Source organism: the organism of the source record quoted next, unplaced genomic scaffold, assembly GCF_019419815.1.
Source record: "Pyrus x bretschneideri cultivar Hongxiangsu unplaced genomic scaffold, Pyrus_bretschneideri_v1 Contig38, whole genome shotgun sequence".
NCBI classification, from domain to species: Eukaryota; Viridiplantae; Streptophyta; class Magnoliopsida; order Rosales; family Rosaceae; genus Pyrus; species Pyrus x bretschneideri.
The window spans coordinates 3,206,705-3,220,556 of NW_025999701.1; positions in this window are offsets into that span (position 1 = coordinate 3,206,705).

A 13,852-nucleotide genomic window follows, 5' to 3' on the forward strand; every position below is an offset into this window, starting at 1 on the left:
GCGCGGATTGGTTGCACCCCAATCGTGCCAATATTGATTGTTACGGGAAGGTAGTTACATTTCGTCGTCCTGGACTACCCGTGGTTACCTTTGTTGGTGAGCAGAGTGGGGTGAGACATGGTGTTATTTCGGCGCTACGGGCGAAAAAGTTGTTGACTAAGGGTTGTCAGGGGTATTTAGCCCATGTGGTGTTGGATGAGGTTCCTCCTTGTAGTGTTGAGGACGTGAGGGTCGTCCGACACTTTCCAGATGTTTTTCCCGAGGAATTGCCTGGGTTACCACCAGATCGAGATTTAGAGTTCACTATCGAGTTGCTTCCAGGTACTAATCCTATTTCGTTGACTCCTTACCGTATGGCACCTGCTGAATTAAGGGAATTGAAAGTGCAACTGCAAGAATTAGTGGATAAGGGTTTTATTCAGCCTAGTACTTCACCTTGGGGCGCTCCAGTGTTATTCGTAAGGAAGAAGGATGGAACTTTGAGACTGTGCATCGACTACAGGCAACTCAATCGGGTGACGATTAAAAACCGTTATCCCTTGCCTCGTATCGATGATTTGTTTGATCAGCTGAGAGGTGCTTGCGTGTTCTCTAAGATAGACTTGAGGTCTGGTTACTATCAGCTGAAGATCAGTAGGGATGATGTCCCTAAGACGGCGTTCATGACTCGTTACGGTCATTACGAGTTTCTGGTTATGCCATTTGGGTTGACGAATGCACCAGCCGCTTTCATGGATTTAATGAACCGAGTATTCCAGCCTTACTTGGATAGATTTGTCATTGTCTTTATTGACGATATTCTGGTGTATTCTAAGTCGAAAGCGGAGCATGTTCGACATCTTACTTTGGTGTTAAAGAGGTTGAGGGAACACCAACTATATGCTAAGTTTAGCAAGTGCCAGTTCTGGTTAGACCAAGTTGCGTTCTTGGGGCACGTCATTTCTGCTCAGGGTATTTTGGTTGACCCTCAGAAAGTTGCAGCGGTAGAGAATTGGGAGCAACCGCGAACCGTCACCGAGGTGAGAAGTTTCCTTGGATTGGCAGGGTATTATCGGAGATTCGTTAAGGATTTTTCGGTGATTGCCTTACCACTGACGAGGTTAACAAGGAAGGATGTTAAATTTGAGTGGGATAATAGGTGTGAACAGAGTTTCCAACAGTTGAAGCATTGTCTCACTCATGCACCTGTTTTGGCACTCCCAGACGATAGCGGTGATTTCGAGGTTTATAGCGATGCTTCCTTGAATGGTTTGGGCTGTGTATTGATGCAGCAGGGTAGGGTGATTGCTTATGCTTCGCGGCAGTTGAAACCTCATGAGATGAATTACCCTACACATGATTTGGAGTTGGCTGCTATCATTTTTGCGTTGAAGTTGTGGAGACACTATCTTTACGGAGAAAAGTGCAGGATCTTTACAGATCACAAGAGTCTCCAGTATCTCTTTACTCAGAAGGAACTTAATCTTCGTCAGCGGAGGTGGTTGGAGTTGCTCAGCGATTACGATTGCACGATTGATTATCATCCTGGTCGTGCGAACGTAGTGGCTGACGCGCTTAGTAGGAAGTCACAGGGCCGCATTAATGCGTTGTACGCTAGTCGTGTTTCTCTTTTGGCTGACTTGCGTGCCACGGGAGTGAGGTTAGAAGCTGAAGATCGAGAAGTGGCGTTACTTGCTAATTTCCAAGTTAGGCCAATTCTTATTGATCGGGTACTTGAAGCTCAGGTAGCTGATCAAGAGACTCAAGCACTAATTCAAGCTCGTGAGCAAGGAAGGAGGCGAGACCTCAGAGTTCGAGATTCGGATGGCATGTTGATGCTAGATGGTAGAATGTTCGTGCCTAAGAGCGTGGAGTTGAAGAAAGAAATTCTCGATGAAGCACATATCTCGGCTTACGCCATGCATCCAGGAGCTACGAAAATGTATCATACCATTCGACCATTTTATTATTGGCCAGGTATGAAGAGGGAGATAGCCGAGTATGTGAGCAGTTGTGCTATTTGTCAGCAAGTTAAAGCAGAAAGGAAGAAGCCGTTTGGGTTGTTGCAGCCGCTTCCAGTTCCCGAGTGGAAGTGGGAAAATATCACCATGGATTTTGTGTACAAGTTGCCGCGTACACATAATGGCTTTGACGGCATTTGGGTGATCGTTGATCGACTCACTAAGTCGGCCCATTTTATTCCAGTGAGAGAGAAGTATTCTTTGAGCCGTTTAGCGGAGTTGTTCATCTCGAAGGTTGTGAAGTACCACGGTGTTCCGGTGAGTATTGTCTCGGATCGTGATCCACGGTTCACATCGAAGTTTTGGGTAGCTTTCCAGGAAGCCTTGGGCACGAGATTACTTTATAGTACGGCGTATCATCCACAGACCGACGGGCAGTCAGAGAGAACTATACAGACCTTAGAGGATATGCTGCGAGCTTCGGTGTTGCAGTTTGGTGACGCTTGGCACCAGCGGTTAGATTTGATGGAGTTTGCTTACAATAATAGTTTTCATTCAAGTATTGGCATGGCACCATTTGAGGCTTTGTATGGTAGAGCTTGTCGCACACCGTTGTGTTGGTCAGAAGTCGGAGAAAGGGTCTTAGTAGGTCCGGAGATCGTTGAGGAGACTACCCAGAACGTCCAGGTAATCAAGACTAATTTGAAAGCGGCACAAGACAGACAAAAGAGTTTAGCGGATCGGCATGCTACAGACAGGGTGTACGAAGTCGGAGATTGGGTATTTTTGAAGCTTTCGCCGTGGAGAGGTGTAGTGAGATTTGGTAAGAAAGGCAAATTAAGTCCACGGTACATCGGACCATACATGGTCGTGGAGCGAGTTGGTGAGGTAGCTTACAGGTTGGAGTTACCTCCGGAGCTAGCCAGAGTGCATAACGTTTTCCACGTGTCTATGCTCCGACATTATGTTGCTGATCCATCCCATGTGATACCTCCTCAACCGTTAGAAATTAATCCAGACTTGACGTATGACGAGGAACCGGTGACGATCATCGATTGGAAAGAGAAGGTTCTGCGGAACAAGACGGTGAAATTAGTGAAGGTTTTGTGGAGGAACCATTCCGTTGAGGAAGCGACGTGGGAGACAGAAGATCGGATGAGGGATTTGTATCCTAGATTATTCTTTGGTTACTAGGAGTCGTTTTCGGTTGTTTTGAATTTCAGGACGAAATTCTAATAAGGTGGGTAGGTTGTGACATCCCGTCCCGAAACTATCGAACCGTACGTGTGAAATGACCATTTTACCCCTAGTTTGTTCTATTAGGTTTTTGGTGTTTAGTGTGGTGTGGACAGGTGTGGGGGTCACACACACACACATTCACACTTGCTATCTCTCTCTCCCTCTGACTTTCCTCTCTCTCTCTCCCCCGAGCTCCATTTCTCCTCCTTCCCTTTGAAAACGTACGGACAAACCCACAACCCACACAATCCTAACAGATCGTGGAAACCAGCTACACCATTCAACTCGTAAGGTCGAGGCGAGCTCAACCATACCATTTTCAGGTGAGGAATACTTCGTTTTCACGTCGATTCAACAATGGCCGAATTGAGTACTGTTCATGCAAGTTTTATACATTGAGTTTTTGGACTTTTGAAGCTTGTAGAGGTGTTGGTGAGGTTCCCAGGAGCGTCGGAGTAGCTCGTTGGACGAATTTGGACGTCGGGAAGGCCTGGTTCGAGGTTAGCCGAGCTTGGAGTTTTTGGACAGGTATAATCTCTAGGTTTTAGCCCTTAAAACTTGTTGGGACATGTTCTACTAGTCTAGAGCTTTCTTTTGGTGCAAAAATCTTGAAAAACGGTTGAAAAACGAGCGAGAAAACCTAAGTTGCAGGTTTTCCGGCGACGGCGCCGGCGAGGGGGGTTGGCCGGAGAAGACAGAGGAATATTCCGTTAGGGTTAACGGAATATTCCTAACAGAAGCTAACGGCGTCAGTCAGGGTTAACGGAATATTCCAGGGAATATTCCTGACGGCGTCACCTGACGCCGTCAGTGTGCAGGTCACGTGGCCGCGCGTGGGGGCGCGTGGACCCGTGCCTGTGCTGGCGCGTGGGGGCGCGTGCGTGGTCCAAAAATTATTTTAAAAATATGGTTGTGATCGTGAGGTTGTGTAGGTCACGTTGGTATATTCATTTGTCCATTTTGAGCAATGTATGAGAAGTTATTTTGAACGGACGGTTATGTGCTCTAAAGTTAACGTTTTTATAGTTAATTCGCATATAGGTGACACGTATCCCGAGGACGAGCGTGCACATTCGAGGCAGGGGGGCTACGACCCTTCTACATACCAGTGAGTGGGCTTTTGTTTTCCGTATATACCTATATACATTTATATTCCCAGAAATTGATTTAAAAAGGGTTAATTGCCTTATGCCATGTACTTTATTATTTATCGTTTATGCATCGTTGCATGCATCATTTGTGGCATACATATACATATGCATACGTCATATATTTATGTGGGGGTGCTGCGGAGGCATAGGTGAGTGCCAGGTAAGCGTTAATTAACGACTGCATTAAATAGTGGTTAGAGATGATTAGAGAGCTCATAACCTGCACCCCCGGTGTTAGTGCTCCCGCCCAGAGTAGGGCACAGTCCTTCACGTGTTGTTCACCTCCCGCACCATACGCTCAGCTTGGATCCAAGTTAGGTGCATAGGCCTGTCGTACAGACCACAGTAGGTGGTTCCGACTCGTAGGTGACCCGCGATTATTCGCACAGCCTTCACGTGATCGTAGCACTAGAGCGTATATACATGTTACACCCAGGCCTGTCGTACAGACCCTTTAGGTGGTTCCGACTCGTGGGCAGGTTTAGTTATTGAGATTGACATTTGAGCTCTATATACAGCCGTACAGGTCGCGTTAGGTGACTCCGGTTGTCAGAAGATTGTGTGACTGATACGACTCACACCTGAGCACTTGCATATCATTAGGAGATTTTGTCATAGCACATATTGAGCATGATTGGCATACCCTTGAACATGTTTGAGCATATCTATACATACGTACATATGTTATTTTCTGGGACGTATACAGGTTTTACGGCGAGGGGTTAGTTGTGTTTTGCTAAATGGTTTTCAAAGAGTTTTGTTTTTGCCCACTCACGCTTTTGTTTTGCGCCCCTCCAGGTTCTAGTTGCTTAGCCGTTGCGGTGGTTTCCCTTGCGAGCTTTTCGGCGTTCTGACAGACACTCCACATTGTAGGTTCGCCTTCGGGCGTACTACGGTTGTTATTTTATTTGGACTGCTATAGACCTGCTCTGAATTTGTATCGCACTAACTAGCACTTATTCTGGTACTTGAATGCTAGTTTTTAATTATTCGTACTTTTTATTACTACTCTATTAGCTTCCGCACGTGCACATGGCTACGTCGCCTTTGTGTGACGGCCAGCACGCTCCTACCTCGGTCGGGGTGTGTCATGTAAGGCTAGAATAGTTTATAATTACAAGAGATTAAATGATAATACATATGAAGACCATTATAAGTTACCAAATAAAGATGAGCTTATCAATAAAATTCAAGAAAGTAGATATTTTAGTAAATTTGATTGTAAATCAAGATTTTGGCAAATACGATTAGCAGAAGAATCAATTGAGTGGACAGCTTTTACTTATCCAGAAGGATATTTTCAGTGACTTGTTATGCCATTTGGACTTAAAAATGCTCTGCCGAGCTTTCAAAGAAAGATTGATCAAATTTTCAAGAAACATGATAATTTTTGTAGTGTTTATGTAGATGATATTTAGTACATAGTAAAAATAAAAATGAACATAGAAAACACTTAAAGATAGTTTTACAAGAATTTATCAATAATGGAATTCTGATTAGCAAAAATAAAATAGCATTAGATAAGCAAGATATAGGTACAATATAATTACAAGATCATATAGCTAAAAAAGTCTTAGAATTTCCAGATAAATTAGAAGATGAGAAACAGTTACAAACATTTTTAGGATTGTTAAATTATGCAAGAAAGAGAAGAAAAATAGCAATATTACATAGTAAAACTAGCAAAACTGGACAAAAGTATTTTAATAGTAAATATATTAAATTAGTTCAAGATATAAACGAAGAAATTACTAAACTTAAGTCATTAATATTACCATTAGATAATAGTTACAAAATAGTTGAAATTGATGCTTCATCATTAGGATGGACATACATACTATACCAGAAAAAGCATAAGGAGTCTCCAAAGTCTGACGAATAAGTTTGTAGATATTCATCAGGAAAATTTAGTGATGTACAGTCAAAACTACTATCAACAGATTTAGAAATTTTAAGAATAATTAACTCACTTGAAGCATTCTCTTTATTTTTACATAATGAAGTATTTACGATTGGAACAGATAGTCAAAATATAGTTTCTCATTATAACAAGATACATGCTAATAAACAGGCAGCCCGAAGATCGTTAATTTTGTTGATTCAATTACAGGAAATTGTTTTAAATCAATTTTTGAACATATAAAAGGTAATGACAATACATTAGCCGATATTTTATCAAGATTAATTTGTTGAACAAGAATAGAATATTGTGGACCATCATCCTCAAATAGCACAAGACCACAAAGCAGAAAAACATCTTTCAGTAGCATAATGATGCACCATCAAACTCCACCATTCAGTGGATTCCAAAATAGCATAAGCAGACCAACATCACCACCAATACCCACTTTCAACTTTAATGGCAATGTTGTTGAAGGAATCAGAAATTTAACTCTAAGGTATAGGTCAAGAATACCAGAGCTTTCTGATAGGCAACAGATTTTCTTAGATAATTTTTGGAATATCCAAACCAATTAGCCAAGCATGAGGTTAGGTCATGAAAAACTAATTAGAGTCTTAGAACAAGAGTTTGATAATTTTAATTTTAACTTCTATCAAGGTCAGCAGCATATTCATTATCTTGAGTATAACCTTCAAGTCATCTCTAAGGATCATGAGTCATTACTTAGGAAGTTTGCCAAAATGAATCAAGAACTCCAATATCTTATAATGCAGCAGAAGGCAAATCACACTCTAAAAAGAGAATTGAAAATAGGTTTGGAAACTGATCATCATAAGAATAAAGGAAAATAGGTTATTGAACCCATAGAACAAGAGGCTAATAAACCCATGGAAGAAATTAAAATTGAACTCTTAGAAAAAGACATTGAAATGGAGCAACATCAAAATAATGAGCAGCATCAGCTTCTGAATGACAAAGAAAAACAAGAAAAATATGAAAGTTTTCTTAGAAATATATCTTTAGACTTAATAATAGATGATATTTTATTAGAAGAAATTTCAAAGATTCTGAGCAAAGCATCATAGTCCATGAAAAAGTTGCAATTACAATTACAATGTGCTTTGTATCAGTTCATCTTTAATTCAAAACCATGGATGGATATTATTACAAAGATGTATCTACTATGTCTTTATGATAGTACAGAGAATTGTATTTGTAAACCGGAGATTAGTATAGCTGTAGCCAAGATTAACATGAGAGATTTTAGACTATAGCAGTTTAGTTATGAGCATCAGAAAAAACATAACTTGGTAGAAGTTACCCCGACCTTACTATTAGAGTTTGACTATTTTGATAAAATATTCATTAACCATATTTCAGAATTATTTCCTGAAAAATTTATAAAAGTAGCAGAAGATTATCTAAAAAGATGGAAAGAAATTTGCATAAGTTTTATTAATAGTCCTCCATATTAGCATATACATATGCATAAGAAGAAAGCTAGGCATATAGCCATGATTAATGAACAGTCATTTAGACTATCCTCTATCTCCCCACATATGTAGACTCCTTCATACAAAAATATTCTAAAATTTCGAAGGATCCAAATGCTAGCCTTAGATGATTTTGAAGATTTTAGGTATGATATGAAATTAGTAGCAGAAGAAGAAGAAGAAATGTATATTTATAGCAAGACAAGGATCAGTCTTCAGCCTTATTAGAAGTCTCAAAATTTCAAAGAAGAAACAGTATAAATGTACTGCAAGGTGAAAGAAGAAAGAAAAAAGATGCAGAGCTAGTAGAATGTGATGAACAGTACTGTAACAATTTGACAGAAGAAGAGCTACATAACATCGATAACATGATGGAAGCATGAAGAGCTGGTAGCAAATTAGCATAAGTTGAATAGCATCATGTAAAATAATGTATTTACAGATGAAAATGTCAACATCATTGTGGACCCCGCCATAATAACAAAAATGGTATAAGAGTAAATAAAGAGCAGAGCTTGATCTATTATGGACTTTTTATACATAAAATGTCATTTTGATTAAGAATGAATAATACCAAATTCTTTTCGTTAAAACTCTCTCCAAAAAATGATAAAAAAAAAATTAAAAAAAAAAAAAAAGGATGTTTAAAAAACTTGGACACCAATTAGATCCTTCGAATTTCCAGTCTATTGGCATCGTACGCATTACCATCCAAAGAGCAGGTGGAGATACAAAATATCTCCTCCTTTTTTAGTGTTTGTATGGCTAGCTTGTAAATGTCACCATCAAGATTTTTATGGGAAAAATAATATTTAACATTTTAAGAAATTATCTTTTTTGCTTTGGTGGATTGTTCTCTTGGCACCAACCATGATTCTTCCAAGAAACTATGTCCTTTTATTTTTTTTCTGATCATGTTAAATTGCTTCAGCACAAGCTATTAGTCATTAATATCCAAACTTTCAACAACTAAATATTCTCTTCTTCAACACTAATTATGTTTCTAGAACTAGATTTAGCCAAGTTGGCTAGATCACAGTGTGTCCCATACTTTGCACTCAAGTTCAAACTCTCCTTCTCACAATTTACATGAATTATTAGTGTAAGTATAGTTCCTATCATTTATATAAAAAAAAGAAGACATTAATTATGTCTATATTCTTTAATTGTTTTTAGATGGTGGAAATAAGTAACTGGTTACTGGTGGTCTCAAGACCCTCTGAAAGTTAGGAGAAATGCATGTGAAGGTCTTTCAGAACTCTCTGAAGGTTTGATACGAGACATTTTTGTGTCCATCAAATGTTTGATGAACTACCTTTTAAGAATATCTTGGAAACATTTGGCAAAATGTATCGACAACGCTCAACATGGGATGTTGATATCCCTCGGCAGATTGCTTTGGCATTTATCGACATGAATGCAAATGACTATAGACCCACCTAGTGCATGACAAATTCCCCCTCTAAAAAATTTGCACGCTACGTGCACATGCAAAATTTCTATCTAAATAAAACTTGAATATTACACACTGGGCCCTCAAAATTAGAATTTTGGATCCCTCACTGCATGCATGTCTGCTTAAGTACCTTTTATCTTATAAAGCAAATATTATGGCTATTGCTATACACACACCCAATATTATTTGTATGGTATAACCTTTTACATTCTACCAACATCTCCACAACATTTTCTTTTAAGCAGTACTGGAGCTAGAGTTGATTAATTTTCACTGATGTCAACAGTTCTTGGATTGCAGATGAGTATATTAGACAGAACAACTGCAAAATGTTAAGCTTGCAAGGACTAAAAAGAGAAACTTGATATCAATTTGTAACATGTTTCAGTAAGGATCTAATAGAAAACATAAAATTTCATCACTTTTTTTTTTTTCTTTTTTTTTGACAATCATAAAATTTCATTACTCATTACCCATAAAATAATATTCAAATTTATGGAGATTCAGTACAAGGAATTATATATATGTATAATTAGATTATATTATCTTTCTTTCTTTTTTTTTCTTAATATGTCTGAACTAGTAACTTCAGTAGTTCTGTACAAACGCAAATAATGATATTAAGGAGGAACCATTACTTAAATTACATGGATTGTTTCCCTCTGACCCATCATAATCCCCAAAAAACCAATGACCTAGATTATGACATACAATAACAACATTTATAAAATTGCAGCAGAAATATTAGAAGGCTTTGTGATAAAACTCATGAATCTTCTTCCATGAGTCTTCCCTCTGCATCTTCAGCTGCTTGTAGAAGTTGCTAATAAAGTTCTCAGCTTTAGCAAACAGCTCTTGCCCACTAAGCTCCTCGAAAACTTCTTCTTCTCCCTCAATGTAACGCTTTTCCTCGACCACTTCGTGATCTCCATGATAAGTCTCACCTCCCCCTATGAAGAAAAGGCTAGGCATAGAAGTACACTTCTTCACACTCTCCACTTTCACAGTGTCCACAATCTTCTCAGACTTGGATTTCTCAACAACCCTAGCCTTCTTTTCGACATATTGCGGAGCAACAACCGTTTGATGTTCATCATTTCGGGAAACAACCCTTTTTTCGTCGGAGGCTAGCTCCGTGGGAACCACAGGTTTGGGAGCAAAAGAAAAACTGGCGCCAGAGCCGTTCTTCTTGTCATGGTCTGAATCAGGTTTGGAAAAGGAAGAGAGGACGCCGGCTTGTGCTCCGAGGGCAATGATGAGGAGGTTAGTGATGATGTAGAGGTAAGGAGTCCTTAGTGAGGAGGACAACAAAGGTGCAAGGACGAGAAGAAAAACTAGCAGAGAAAACATAAGAATCTGAGATTTTTCATTAAGCTTGCTCATGGCGTCTGCTGAGGGACTGAAAAGGTGGTGCGGGTAGTAGGAATAATAAGGATGAAGTGCGAAGAATGAGAGGAGTGAGAGGGATGTGGTTTATGGTAGTAGAGAACAAGTAAAAGCCTAGGGACATATTTATAGAGAGAGATAGAATTGTCTTGCTCATAGGATCATGGCCGCAGAATATTATTATAATAGTCAAAATAAGTACAAAAGAAATTCATAGGAAGCCAGCAGTGCCTTAATCACACTACAATTTTTATCTCTTCATGCATGTCATTTTCACGATCAATTCATTTAATTAAGCAAAGGATCAATCGAATTATGTACGTTCATATACTCAAACGCACTCACCGGTTAGCACTTAGCAGTAAGAGCATCCACTCTTACATCTAATGCTCTATGTTTGATTTTGTTTACAATATCATCGCACGTGATTTGTATACGTTTAGAGCATTCAAACTTACATATTTGGTTCTATGTCCGTATACTCAAATTCACGCATCAGTTAGAAATTGATCAGAAGCTAGGAACTAATAATTTAAATTGTCAAGAGCTTTCGCTCATGTACTGAGGTTCCATATTTGATTCCTCCCTTCTAGAGTATCATAGTAAATGACTAGTAACTCCAGTAGTAGATAAGAGCACTCAACCTTACATCTGAGATTTTATGTTCAATTTCCCCCTTCGACAATCTACAGTATCATCATAATACACTTGTAATTCAAGTGGTTAAGAACATTAAGACTTAACACATAAGATTCTATGTTCGATTTCTTTACTTTTTACAGTATATTTATAATGAACTTGTATATCAACTGCTTAAGCACATTCAACCCTTCGCCTGAAATTTCGTGTTTAATCCCTCCCTTCTCCAACATGGTTCGTATTAATATATAAGAAGATTAACAATATTATCGTCCATTTTAGGAGCAAGATTCTATACAAGAAAGATATAACAGCAGATAACATGCAAGAGGGAGTGAGATTTGAATATAATTGGACAATGGTTGATAAGGTCGGTGAAAGAATATTCTTCAATTGCTTTCATTTGCTCTTTTTGTTTCCATGGTTAAGAGGTTAACTAGCTCATAGCAGAAACGTGCGGTTCCTGCAGATTAAGCTTGCATCGGGTCCCACGATGGGCTAATTGTGTTGTGGAGAAAATTTTTATTTTGAATCACATCCCATATACCTTTCATAGTGTAGTAGTTGGAGTGAGTACGATACTTTTATATAGAAATTAGGCAATTTAAATTTGATACTTATAATAATACTATTATTTTAGTATGAGTTTAATATATTGATATCACACTCAAGAGTATATCATATTGAAACGATCGAATCACATAGCTACTCAGTCCTACAGTTTGGTGGTATTTCTCTTCACTTGTAAGTGAGAGGTTTTAGGTTCGAATCTCGTGGATGATGAATTCAATACCAAATTAGGTTGCCCATTGTGTGGTTTAGTCGAACTCCTCCTCCCCCTTAGTGTAAAATATATTGTTGTACTCAGAAAAACGAACCACATAATTCATATGACATAGATTTAAGGTATTAAAAACTAAATTCATGCTAATAACATAAGTAAATTGATAATAACACTTACGCTAAATTTTTTTTAAAAAAAACTAATGAAAACCGTTTAAAAACTTTGATTTTTAACAATAAGAACAAAATAAAGGGTAAAGTGAATAGTACCATAATTGACTTTTTAGTGTAAAAATATAATTTTTCGTTACAATGAACAATACTAGAAGTTTTTTGCTACAATTTCTTTTTTTTATGAGTCGGCTAATTAATTGTGGACCCCCAAGAATCAAGCATAGAGTCCCACTTGCAGCACTAGTGCGCCTGTAGGCTGTAGTGAATGGTCCGTCACAACCCCTCCACTTCCAAGGCCCACTTCTCCGTGCATTTTGGACTTTTTCGCTTATTCCAATCAAAATAAAATGACCCGACTTTAAGACACACCTAAAAGGATCCGCAAACTTTTTTCTTTTCTTCTGAATTCCCCTTTTTTATTTAATTATTATCTTTTCTAGTTGTTAAAGCAGATAATTCTTTTTTAAACTAATAATATTATCTACTTTAAAAAAATGAAGAAGTTGACTAAGTCTCATAATGTGTTAACAATATTGTGGTTCAAATTCATATTTGACGAGAATCGAACATAAGATTTTTCACTTATAAGTAAAAAAGAATACCACTAAATTGTAGTACTAAGTAAAAATAATTAAAGCAAATTAGCATTAACTCTTTCTTAAATATCAACAAAAATAGACAAGTATTAGTCATGCAGTCCTTCAGTACAATGAGTATCTCATCCCGATTTATAATGCGAAATACATAACACCTAATATGAAATGCGGATAACAATTTTTTAAAAATAAAGAACAATATTTATTTATTTGAATCCTAATTTTCAGTACTTGTCAAGAGAGACCCCATAAATAGAATCAATAGATGGCTCCCAAAGAAATGGATAAGGCAAAGGATACAAATGCACATGATTTTACTAGTCAAACTTTTCTTTTGTTACCTTTTTGAACAATCTGTAATCTTAAATAAGTTAAATTAGATGACTAATGCAGTCCATAATATTTGTGTGTACAGACAATTGTAGGACCCACATGAGATCAGATAGCCTATAAACCTACACAAGCACTCAATCCAACCGAAAATAACTAAAGAACAATAATTAGCTACTCAAAAATGAGTACGAGTTTTTACTCAAAACCTTAGTATTTTAATTATAGAGCTTTGTACTCAAGATCAGAACCGTTCATATTATGAATCATACTGTAATGATCATCTATGCCGAAAATAAATTATAACTAAGGTCGTTTAATCAATTTATTATAGCAAATGCATAGACGGTTCGTAATACTTTTATCAATACCGTTCATTTGTTTTCAAACAACTTAATGATTAAACGACCTTATTTTTATTTAATTTTTTGTAGAGATGATCTTTATAGAGTGATTTATAATTTGAACGGTTCAGATTATAAACACGAAGTTCTATAAATTGACAACAAACAATTTTGAAAAATTTTGAATAAAAATTCTTATTCATCTTTGAGTAATCAAATATCGGTCATAATTAAATCGAAAGGATTCTAAATGTTCTTTCTAGGTTGTAGGATGACAATGATGACGATGATGAGTCCACTTTTCCTAGCATTGGAAATGGAGGAAGAGATATTAGGAGACTTGAAATAGAAAGAAAGAAAGCAATGCTCAACGTGCTTTGCACCGACAAATCTTGTCCAACAGATTTAGATACTCCCT